Raw genomic sequence first — 12397 nt, 5'->3', positions numbered from 1 at the left:
CTGAAAGTTAAATTTGGTTTACTATTACGTATTGAGAATGATGAGAAAAAACTCTCAACAGACCTAAGGGAGAGAATTGTTCAGAAGTACATTCCGCTCACAAACATTCTCATTCACTGCTGCCCTCTATTTGAAAATTTTTTCACATGCCACAAACCATTCCCTCCCACACATCCCTCCATTCACAAGGTTCAACTGATTCTCGCAAAACCTCCAACAATAGAAGTGCCACACACCCATATGACTCATGTGACACCCTCTATGCAATTCTACCTAACTATCACTTTGTAGTGCTCTCTTCAAGTTTTTTTTTTCGTATCTTCTTATGAATTTCTATCAACAAGTTTACTATTTATTATATAATAGTGATCTTTGTAACCTACTGAGAAGTGAAATTATATATCTACCCAGTTACAGAACTTAATATTTCATTAAAAAATGTTTCTACTTTTTTATTTCCTAAGTTACCATTTCAGAGGTTATATCTTCTATCAGCACATTTACACAGGTTTCAGGTGACGGTCCTCGACTGGGGAATTATCATCTTTACTTCGTTGGGAAACTGGTCGTCCAATGAGCTGACCTTCGTTGGGCTTTGACTCGAGTTTTGGAGGCCCACACGTTTTGAAATATGGTCCACTGACTTCGGAAAGGTAAAGCATTATACTTTAATTGGTTTTTGAATATTGTTACTGTAAATATTATTATTTCGGTTTAATAACATAAGTTAAATTTAGTTGGTCAATACACATAGCCAAGTTCAGGTTTGAAATTAGAGCTTAGTTCTATCTTTTGTCCTATAAGTTAAATTAGGCTTAACATGGGCCTTTGTTATCTTAGGATGATCTGTAATTCAATTGACTGGTATATTATAAGTTAGGTTAACTATATTGTTTTCCTCTACAAAACAACACATTTCATACATATGTTATTGTCAATACACACTTACTTAATTTTACAATATAACATCTACTGCAATTTTGTTATCATTTATGTTTTATACAGTATTGTGCAAAAGTCAAAAATTATATTTCAGGCTACTTTCAAAGAACAATGGAAGGTGAATCACAGTTGGAACATCAAAATTTGATTAATATTCATATTTAGTATAACATAAACTCGGTGGAAGTGCTTGAGTTTAGCAAACAGCTAATATTTTGTGTGTCCCCTTTTGCTTTAATAACAGCAAACAGTCTTTCAGGCAGTGTTGCAACATATTTAATTAAAGTGTCCTTTCGGATTTTGCTCAACTGTCTATAATAGACTCACTTAAAGCTTATTTCAACGTAACTTTTTATGTGTCAAATGTTTGATCTATCAAATCCCAGATCAGCTCAATTGGGATAAGTTTGATTTATTTTGAATTTCGCACAAAGCTACACGAGGGCTATCTGCGCTAGCCATCTCTAATTTAGCAGTTTAAGGCTAGAGGGAAGGCAGCTAGTCGTCACCACCCACCACAAACTCTTGGGCTACTCTTTTACCAACAAATATTGGGATTGACCATCACATTTAAAACGCCCTCATGGCTGAAAGAGCGAACATGTTTGGTGGGACAGGGATTCGAACCCGCGACCCACAGATTGCGAGTCGAACACCCTAACCACCTGGCCATGCCGAGCCAATTGGGATGAGATTGGAGATCTGTGGGGGCCATTGCATCATTTGACTCCAACAGCTCCTTTCTTAGCTTAGTAATTTCTGCATAGGTTGGTTGATTGTTTGGGTTCATTATCTTCTTGGTAGTAGAATCCTTTACCAATAATATGCAAACCACTGGGTATACCATGATGGATCAGTATCTGATAGTACTTGCACTGCTCCATTAATACATCTATTTTGCCTCAGCAGAAAAACACCTCCAGACCATCACACTGCCTCCCCCATGCTTCATGGTTTGTGCTATGCATTGAGGGGTGTACCTTTCACCTTACTTCTACCAGACTTACAGACTATGCTTAGAACCAGGTATTTCAAACTTGGACTCATTAATCCATAACATCATTTTCCAATCATCAACAGTCCAATTTTGTACTTTTTAGCAAGTTTCAGTCTTGACAATAATTGGAGATCGAATCAAAGGTTTTTTTTAACTGCTACACGACCAAATATTCCATTTTCGTTGAGTCTTCTTGATACTGCAGATGTGGACACTTTTCTATTATTTGGTACATGGTCGTTTATCTCATGCTTGATATCAGTGGCAGTCTTCTTTCTTTCCCGAAGGCTGCATAAACGAAGATACTTAACATCAGTATCATTGAGTTTAGGTGTTCTGCCTCTTCCTTTCCTCACGATTTAGGGTGTACTTGACAGTGTTTGGGGGAGCATTTCAAGACTGCAGCAATTTATCAGAGGGTCCAATCAGCTTTTATGTGAAGTCTCTGCTCTGCTGACAATTCTCTACACTTTTTGGGCCGTGGCATAAAAACAAAATTTAATATAAAGTGTTAAACACTGTTTTTATCAAGGTTTATTTGTGAAGTGCTATTAAATAGATATCTTATAGCATATGTTAGCTTCTTGCTAGCTTCTTTCTATATAGCTAAGACACTGCATGGGGTACCATGACAGTTATTTCAACCCTAAATGTGAGAATAAGTATCATTCCTTAGAATTCTCAGATACTTGTACCAAGGAAATGTCATAAGGGTTGTGCTTGAATGATCATTCTGATCAAATTTACATTCAGTTGTCAAGAGGGATCAGGGAAGCATTATCATAATAATGAAATTTACATTCTGTAATGGCGTGGAAGAATTAGCCCTATAAAATGGAAAGAATGACAAAATATTGTCTTGTCCTAACACTTTTGCACAGTACTGTACTTCGTCATATTAACTGGTTACTATCACTTAAAATTAAATTATCAGCATTACGTTTTGTTCTAATTCATAATGCAGCTAGTTGTACAGTTGATCAGATCTCTATGCACTTAAGCTTTTATAGGTTGTAGTTCATGCTGCTGTCTTCAATGAATTAAGTGTGAGAGGACGAGAAGTTCCATTTTCATAGTGTATTCCTTGTTCAGATATTTTAATATAACGAATAATTGTGTTATACCATGTTCTATTGTTAGGCAGGTAATTTTGGACTATTTGTTAAACATAATGACAAATCAATCAATGTAACCATAACGAATTCGCTTATCTCTTCTATGATGTTTCTACCGGCTATGTTCATTTTGATACAAGTAGGCCTAAGTTCACAAACAACATTGCAACAGAAATTCTTATTGATAGTACCTATACCTGACATATAGAACTTCTTTGCAAATTATCAATTAACTGAGTAGACACAATAACTCTAACTACTAACATTGATCTGAAATACTCAATAATTACTCATTAACTCACATATTCTTGTATCTACAACCATACTTGTTTTATACATACTTCACGACACTTCTCAGTTATTACGCCATCTTGAACTTTCTAGGTATTGCACCATCACCATCATCATATTCTTTACACAGTTGAGCCATCTTCCTTTTGAGTCTCAGAGATTTGCATGCCACTAGCCTTGAGGCAATTCCCACCTAATTTCACTTGTTTTAATCTGAACTGCACCAGTGTAAGATGTTATAATGTGACAAAAGCTCTTCACCAATAAGAGGTGACACGACCTTCATGCACAGTAACTTCCCCTATGTACTTGCATTCATGATAACTTAATTCTTCTCTTTGGCATTGTGTCGATCAGATGTGTTTAAATTTATCGTCTCAGTTCAATTTGTTGGGATTTGCATTGTTAACGAAGCTTTCATTTTCGTTTTCTTTGGCTTTTGTTTCAAAAGCTTTAACTTATATTATGAATTCTCAAATGATGGGGACTTATACTTTGAGCTGTTTGAGTGACATTATTTACACAGAGGCATTATTTCTACCATGGTCCATGGAGGTTCATTAACTGTTAAGAACATTGCAGCCATTGTTCAATCTATTTTGGATTACCTCATTACTGGGCCTGCTATTCTCATCCTGTCAACAGAAACTCTCTCTTCAGTTGGGAATGATATATTAGACTATGACTTTGACATAATTTGCTTTAGGTAGCATCTTATTCTTCCGTAGACGACTGTAACTTCCAATCTCTTTCTGGATTTCATTCTCAGGTGTGTTCATTTCCTTATATTTTGCTTGTGTCGTTTCTTATGTCTCGTTTCTGTTTTCACACCACCTCCTTCTGTCTCTGATAGCTTTTTCTCACATCCAAATGCCTGTTTAACCTGTTTATGACTCTTTTTGTCCTGAATTGTAGACTTTCTCCTTTCCCCATTCTGTATTTCCTGTCCTTGGTATCTATTTGGTCACCTTCTGTTTTCTGTTTCCCCATTTTCACCTTTGTTTCACTTCCTACCTCTGCCTGTTTTTAGACACTTCATTATGTTTCAGATGGGATTTCTATAGACATTTGTTCACTTCTCATTGCTAGCTTAGCCTGTTCCAATTCGTCTACTCTATTTCTCCTTATTCTCTTCCCTTAGTGGTGAGACTCATCGGGTCTTAAGTTTATTACTTCCTTCCATGTATATGTTTCTCTTCAGGCTCTTTTCTTTGCCAAAGTGTTTTTAGTGATGTTTATTTCTTTCTGGTGACATAGGCTGACGTACAGTTCAGTCGTCATTATCTTCTTTCTTGACCTTGCTCTTTACTCCTGTTTTTGTTTAGATTAGTCTATCTCTAGTATTCTCATTTCAGGTTACAGACCTTCTTTTCTTTCTCGTCCTTTTTCTACCACAATTGTAGTTCATAGCTCTTCTTGTCAGTGACTGTCTAACATGTACAACCCTGAGGATACTCATCTTTCCTCCTGCTGTTGGTCTCCATTTCTACCAACAATCGTTTTTCATTTCACAACCTTGGTCTCTCCCTTCACTGCTCTCTTTGCTCCCACTTATGGTCTTTTTGACCATAATTTGCAGTTAGCCATAGTCAATGTGTTCCTTACAAATCCCTCTTGATCCACCTTCTTTATTTTTTCTGTGCTCCTTCCATCAATTTCACATTTTCCCATTCCTTGCTCTTCCCGTCGACATAGTGTTGGCCTCTTTTTTGTATTCATTGGTATTATGAGGGCCTTCACTCACCTGGGTTGGCGTTCTTTTATTTGGATGATTGACTTTTGTTGGTCCATTCTCAGTTGGTTAATTCTTCACACACTTTCCTTTTTTTACTGGAGGCTACTTCATTGGTCTTGTCATGACATCCTAGTCCTTTCTCATGCTCACTCAATATGACATACTTCTGGCCATTTTATTGATTTCTTGATGCTGAGTTTAGCATTCTCTTCTTCATCTAGTCTTTCTGTGTGTGATGTTCTTTCACTTTTGGGGATATTGGCTTCTTTCAAACCACTCATTCCTTTGGGGGTGAGTACAAACAACCACTCCAGTAGACACTGTAGATCCAAGGGTGTCTCTCTTGGGCTCCATTGGCCTCATTTATGAACCTCTCTTCTCCTTAAGGAATTTTCGTGGTGATTGGGCCATGCCAATACTACTTCCAGCATTCCCTTACTGTCTCTCAAGCCAGATCTCTTTAACTATGCTGTCTTTTCTGATTGAGGCATATTTCTGGATGAGGACATGACTTCTAGCATTTGGGTGTAGGATGAGTGTTCATTCCACATCAATGTGCTCAAACTTCTTGCTGTTCATTGGGCATACTCCCATTCTCATCCTATCTGGTGGATCACTTAGTCATGATACACTCCATCAATTCCATGGTCGCCTTTTAAGCCAACTGTTCAAGAGGTACTTATTCAGGACTCTTTGCTTTCATGCATTGGAAACACTCTTCTGGGCCCATTTACATCAGGATTGTCTTATTGCCTGTCAGTTGCTGGGAGCTTAGAAGCTGGTGATGGACTGCCTCTCTTGGCCAGTTTGTCTTCTACCAGCAGAGTAGTATATACACCCCAAAGTCTTTTGTAGGATTTGCTCCTGGATGCTATTGCCACCTATGCGTAACTGTGGGCTTCCTCATCCTTTGGCTTTGGCTGTGAATGTTCTCAGCCAGATCTGGTCTCACCTCCTTCTATATGCCTATTCCCCTCTTTGTCTCTTCCCTTCAGTCCTCACCTTGTTACGTGACACTCCTTGTTGGATCCTATGGTGGGTGCCTCTTTGGCCAGCTCAGCCATGGGTTTCTTTGATTATCATTGAGACCTCCTCCTTCTACCCAATTTTCCATCTTTCTTGCTTCACATTCACACACATCGCTCCCTTCCTTCCATTTTCATGTATAGGATTTGTTCAACCCATAGTCTGGCCAGACTGCATCTGTGGTATTCTTCCTGTTACTTTTCTACTGTGTACGTCTATCAATGAAAGTGGCAGGTCTTTCGTAATTGGTCCATTTTCCATCCATTTACTCCTGGCCATCATACTGTGAAACACCTTTCTGCCTTTTTTACCTGGGTGTTCATCCGTGGTTTTTTCAGTATCTGCCTTTGCTGTTTATTGAGCAGCTTTTTTATAGCATTTTGCTTTTTATGGTACCACAATGTGTCATCTCCATTGTTATTTTCCTTCAATCTTCTCCAGCCTCCTTGCCTCACTTTCATGGCTGACTGCAATTTGGGGATTTTCACATTCTCACATGTGTCTTGGCTTCTTGCTTTTGTACTGTGGTTTTCTCCAGACATATTTCTTACTTTCTTATGCCTGTGATTACTGTAAATCTGTTATCTATGCTATGGATACTTTTTGCATCTTCTTCCACTGCACTTATATACCTCTTTCCCCAAAACGATCTTTCCTATCTAAAACTTCAACCAGTTGGGAAGGTAAACATACTTTCTTTCCTATCTCACTTTTTTCCGTCTTTTACCTCTTTGATCATTCAGACCAAATTCAGCTTCTATATCCTATTTAGACTGTTTGGTGTTCCTTTTCACAGGCCTCTCCTTTTTGGGGTGCTCAACACTGTGTGTTCTTACCCTGTGACTTCTCTTCTTCTAGAGACCTCTCTCCTTCTACTCTTACTGGATGGGTATGTCAACTTTTCTGGTTGGTATAGCATCCTTAGATGTGAATGCTTGCAGGCTATTCCACATTTATTCACATCATATTCGTCACCTTACTCATTCTGTTGTTGCACATTTCACTGACAATTGGACAAGGTCCTCGAAGCAGGTATGTGGGGTATACCCCACTTCTTCATCACTCATTGTATTCACTATCAGACTATTTCGTCTTCTGGGGGTTTTAAACTTCCTATGATTGCCATTCTTCAATCGACTTACCATCTGTAGATGGGTAAGTACCATTTTCCTTTCAGATCCCCCTTTTCATTTCATAGGATCCCACTAGGTGACTGTTGTAGCTTCCCAGGGTATACTTACCCCAAATCCACATTGAGCCAGAATAACAGAAAATGCTCATACCATCCAACCTGGCTTTATCAGTGCACATTGGAAGATGGGGTATTCTGCAAGACCATTTGAGGTACCTTCATGGTATACATATTTACTCAATTGTCTGATCAAGACTGCCTACTCCATGGAAAGTCATGGAAAACGCCAGCAGCAATAAAGTGTTCTGCTCACTTCTTTGGCTTGTGCTTACTGGCTTTAAAAAATATGGTTATACATTCACCCATTGTACTGTTTCCAGTAAAAGACCTTTCTGGCTGGAGGTCTAATGGGTATCCAGGCACTTCTCTGGGTCTTCCCAACATAAATTTTCCCCTCTTCTTTAAGTGGAGCATGAGAGACCCTTGCCACTTATCAGTTCCTAGTTAGTGAAATGGTGGACTATGGAGAAACCTCACTGGTTTGACTTAACAGCTAGGGCTATTCGAAGGGTTGCAATAACTTATGCCACATTTATCCTCCTTCATCCAGAACCTGTTCAGTTGAGACATGGGGAGCACACAATGTACAGAGAAAACATGATCTAAACCTAATGTGCTCTCCTCCTGGAGCCAGGGTCTTTTCAGTAGAGTTAAGGTTAGCACACACTATAATACATAACGTATATGCCCTCCTTCTGCAGCGAAATTCTATTTAATTGTTGAGATGAGCACATACTATACAAGACCATACTGCATAAGTAAAGTGTCCTTCTCCCACAGCTGAAGTCAGTCCCATAGAGTCTGTTCAATAGAGTTGAGGTGAGCACAAGATATGGTCTGAACATGCCCCAACAACAGTGCACATGTTGGCTCACCAACCACTTGTGTGCAAGTACTTGGATGGTCATGTTCACATTCTTCCCATCCCTACCTGGAGCTCATTTGCCTCTCCCCCTTACCTTCCAGGTGAAGAGTATACTCTGGTTGAAACAAAATGCTGTCTTACACAGGTGTGCCCCTATGTATCCCCTGCCATTGGATGTCACATTCAATGGGCTTCCATTTGGACACTTTTTGAAAGAAGCTCTAACAGCCTTGACCATTAACTATAGCTCTTGATCAATATGGCTGGATTAAACATCATCATAAGGCAACTAGGACAGTCATTTGATTGAAAAATTAACAACTCAAGGGCAATTATTAACTGTGCTTTCCAAGCTAAGAAGCAAAGTTTACCATCTACATTGTGTGATTTCTACTCGGATATCATGAACCAATGATGGCTGGTACCAGAGATGTAATGCCTAGTGTATCAACAGTTTTTACAACTGAAGGTTATAGCTAGTAGTTTGAAAGCTCAGCTGAAAGGATATTTCAGCCCTTGCTTTCCAAGCTATTACGTGGTATTGAAATATGTATGCACAACATTGCATGATTTCTACTCAGTTATCTCAACAGTTTGTTGATTGCAGGATCTGCTGAACAAAAATGGCTTTGTAGCCCTTCTCCATGATATCAAGCAGAAGTTCCCTATAAGAAATATCTGTAGAATATCAGATGATAATTTCTCAGTTAACAGTTACGATGGCTAGTAAAAGCAGATGTAATATCAACAGACTATCAACAGTTTGCACAACTGAAGATAATGGCTAAAAAGTTTAATTACTCAGCTGAAAAGGCTCTATGGCCTTTGATTTCTAAGTTATTGGGTGATTTTCAAAGACAAAATGTTGCCTTGCTTCTTTGTGAGAATCATTCACTTGATATTCTAATAATGGGGGGGGGGGGGATTATACAGAGAATACTGCATGGTCCTCCATGGATTCTCCTCTGTACACGTGAGGAGCATGATAGCTAACAGATACACTGTAGTAACATCATCAATATTAACCCTGGCTTGCAAGATCTTTAGCTGAAAGTTTTAGTTTAACTAGAAAGATCTAGGTGAATGAGGATCTTCCACCTCAATGGCAGTCAAGCCCTGCTATCCAAGATGCTCAATGAGCTATCACAATAACAGCTGAGGACCAAACTACCAATGACCTTACCTACCATAATCATCATACAACTCATCATACAGCAGGTTCCAATACTGAACTGGCATTTCCCAAAGATGGGCCTTGTACAACAGTGAAGAATTCTGGTTATATACAAGGGAAACTTCATCCTCCCAATTGCATGTGGAGTTGTTGCAGATGAGAGGAGCCTTGGCCCAGGCCAACGACTTCATCCATGTCACTACCATGACAAGTCGACATTCAACTCCTGCTTTGAAGGTTCTTCTGATGGAATTGAGGTAAGGGTCTCCTCTTACCTCGTGCTTGGCATTGGGCAAATGAATTATAACTTGTATATATGTATATATTATTTTTCTCTTATTTTAGTTGAAAGAGTAATCTGTAAATTTTATCTTTATCATTGCATTTCAGTCCAGGTGTTCTATATAATATATATATATATATAGCATCTCTGCATTTTATCTTTTTATATATTATTTTGAATTCAAATGCCCATTTCATATCTGTTTAATACAACCACCCAAAGTCTCAACTTTTAATGGTAAAGAAGGTTTTAGTATTTACTGTTAAAACTTGTGTACTTGAGATTGATCGCACCAGTGATTGAAACATCCAACAACAAACATCGAAGCTGTAAATTGTGATAAAACAATACTTATATTCAGTAAGTGAACTCAAAATGAAACTATTAAACCTTTGTTTAATGAACTCTAGTATAATAGCAAAACATTAAAAAAATATGTGAATCAATGAGACCAAACCATAGCAGACGTAACAGTTCTACAATTTACGTTTAGACTACAAGGAAGGCGTGTAACAATACTCACTTGTTCCTCCAAGTGGCTCAGCGGTAATTTGATGGATCTAAAATCCAAGATTCTATTCTACATAGTGTACAGAGTGCAAGTGGCTTACTGTGTAGCTTGGCACTAAAACAAACATGTGAAAACAGCATCCACCTCTGTACCAGCAACAGAGTCTCCTAGTTAAACAGAAAGATGATCTACCTTCTACTATTCTGTGTTCCAACTCATCTGAGTAGTATGAATGATTTTCTATGCAAGCTATTAGATCTACCATTCCTCCAAAACTGACTCCTTTTCAGCCTAGGTGTAGTTTCTTTCAACTTTAGCAATAATGAATATTAAAAGCACGAAAAAGACCTGAATCTTTATGGTATTCCTTTAAAAACTTTTAGAAAGATACCCTGACTTAATTCTGACTAACATTTATTTTTAGCTTGCTAAAATTATTTAGCCAAAACTGAGTTGCAATAGTTTTTGGTATAACGCCATGAACATTAACGAAAATGATGTACTAACTTCTAGGTTCGAGAAAGGTTAAAAACTTCTGTTTTGATTAAGCTACAATAAATACACACACACACACACAGATATACATATATAAATAAATATATATATATATATATGGTATTTAGCCTTCAACTTGGCATAGACTAAAACCTTTTCTCAGATATTTAAACAGCTTACATACAAGTATAACTTTTAATGCAGAAAACTCGACAAGTGACCAACTCAGTTTCTTAGATGTTCTTTATTTGCAAAGTAAATTTATAATAAGTGTGTTAAAAAAGTCCCTTTGTAGACCAGTTTCCGACACTCAAGCTTACATTACCTTACTCATATGAAAAAAGGAGCTATAAAAAGACATGTGATGAAGATCAATTTAGCTTTTAGCTCTAAAAAGAAAACTCAAGGAACTGACAGATATACAATATATACTGAAACTTAGTTTCTTAAATAATTTTACCTTGATTCATACAAAAGTGCTACAAATTTGTTTGTCGAATTTCATGAAAAGCTAACATTTTGAGGGCTAGAGAATAGAGGGAAGGCAGGTAGTTAACATCACTCACCACCAATTTTTGGTTATACAAAAAAGTGGGATGGACTGTCATTTTATAATGCTCCCACAGATAAAAAGGGCAAGTATGTTCAGTGATAGGATTCAGACTTCTGACCTACATATTGCCAGTCAAGTACCCTAACCACTAAACCATGCCAGTCTCAAAAGTGCTGCAAATAATATTAAATGGAGAATTTTCACTACTCGTAATAGGATGTCACACAACTCTGCAACTTCGACTATCCCATACATAAGATGCAGACTTTAACAAGACTTGTAATCAGTGATATGATGGTCAAGTTTACATACAGTGCCTTGCAAAAGTCTTCACCTTCTTGTGCTGGTAATCAATTCTAGTTATTTTCTTATGAAAAACATAACTCAAATGGCCAAAAATAATTATATTAAGCTCAGACCAGTTTCTAGTGATTACAAATAACAAAAGGTGCATTGTTATTCACTTTAGTGATATGACAAAACATTTTTAAAAACACATGTTGCAAAAGTTTTCACCCCCAACACGATTATGCAGTTAATATTTGGCTGAAGATCCTTTGACAGCAACGACAGCTAAAAGTCGTTTTAGATAACCCTCCACAAGCTTTGCAAAGTATGCTGGAGATATTTTACCCACTCCTGCTTGCATATATCCTCTATTTCTTGTAAGTTGGAAGGATATCTTCGATGCAAAGCATTTGTCAAGTCTCCCCACAGATGTTCGAGTGGATTTAGGTCTGGGCTATGGCTTGGCCAGTCAAGGACTATAATTTTGTTTTTCCAAAACCATCCTGGTATTGCCTTTGATCTATGTTTGGGATCACTGTTCTGTTGAAATGTAAACCTTCGGCCGAGTTTTAGTTTTTCAGATGACTTCTTCAGGCTTACCTCCAACATCTGTGTATATTTTGCACTGTCCATGATCCCTTGAATGCGTACAGCTGCATAAAAACATTCCCACAGCATTATGAACCCACCATCATGCTTGACAGTTGGAATTGTATCTGCCGGGTCATGAGTTGGGTTTCCGCCATACATAGCATTTGTCATTTAACCCCAAAAGTTCTATTTTGGTCTCATCTGGCCATAGAACTTTCTGCCACATTGTTGTAGGGTTATTGATATGTTAACAGGCATAGTCCATTTGCGATCTAAGATGCATCTTCGTCATAAGTGGTTTCTTTCTTGCCGGCCCGGCATGGCCAGGTGGTTAAGGCA

The 12397-nt window shown here is 38.0% G+C and overlaps 1 long non-coding RNA gene across 1 annotated transcript in view; it reads left to right on the top strand.

Moving 5' to 3' along the window:
* Positions 1-457: 457 nt before the first annotated feature.
* The window catches only part of LOC111086185, a 55793-nt gene continuing 43853 nt past the window's right edge, over positions 458-12397 (top strand). The window contains exon 1 of the long non-coding RNA XR_002610938.1: positions 458-653. This is a non-coding gene — a long non-coding RNA (uncharacterized LOC111086185). The remainder of the gene's footprint in view (positions 654-12397) is intronic.

The sequence above is a fragment of the Limulus polyphemus genome, unplaced genomic scaffold (assembly GCF_000517525.1).
Source record: "Limulus polyphemus unplaced genomic scaffold, Limulus_polyphemus-2.1.2 Scaffold907, whole genome shotgun sequence".
Lineage (NCBI taxonomy): Eukaryota > Metazoa > Arthropoda > Merostomata > Xiphosura > Limulidae > Limulus > Limulus polyphemus.
This window is presented reverse-complemented; position numbering and strand designations above follow the sequence as displayed.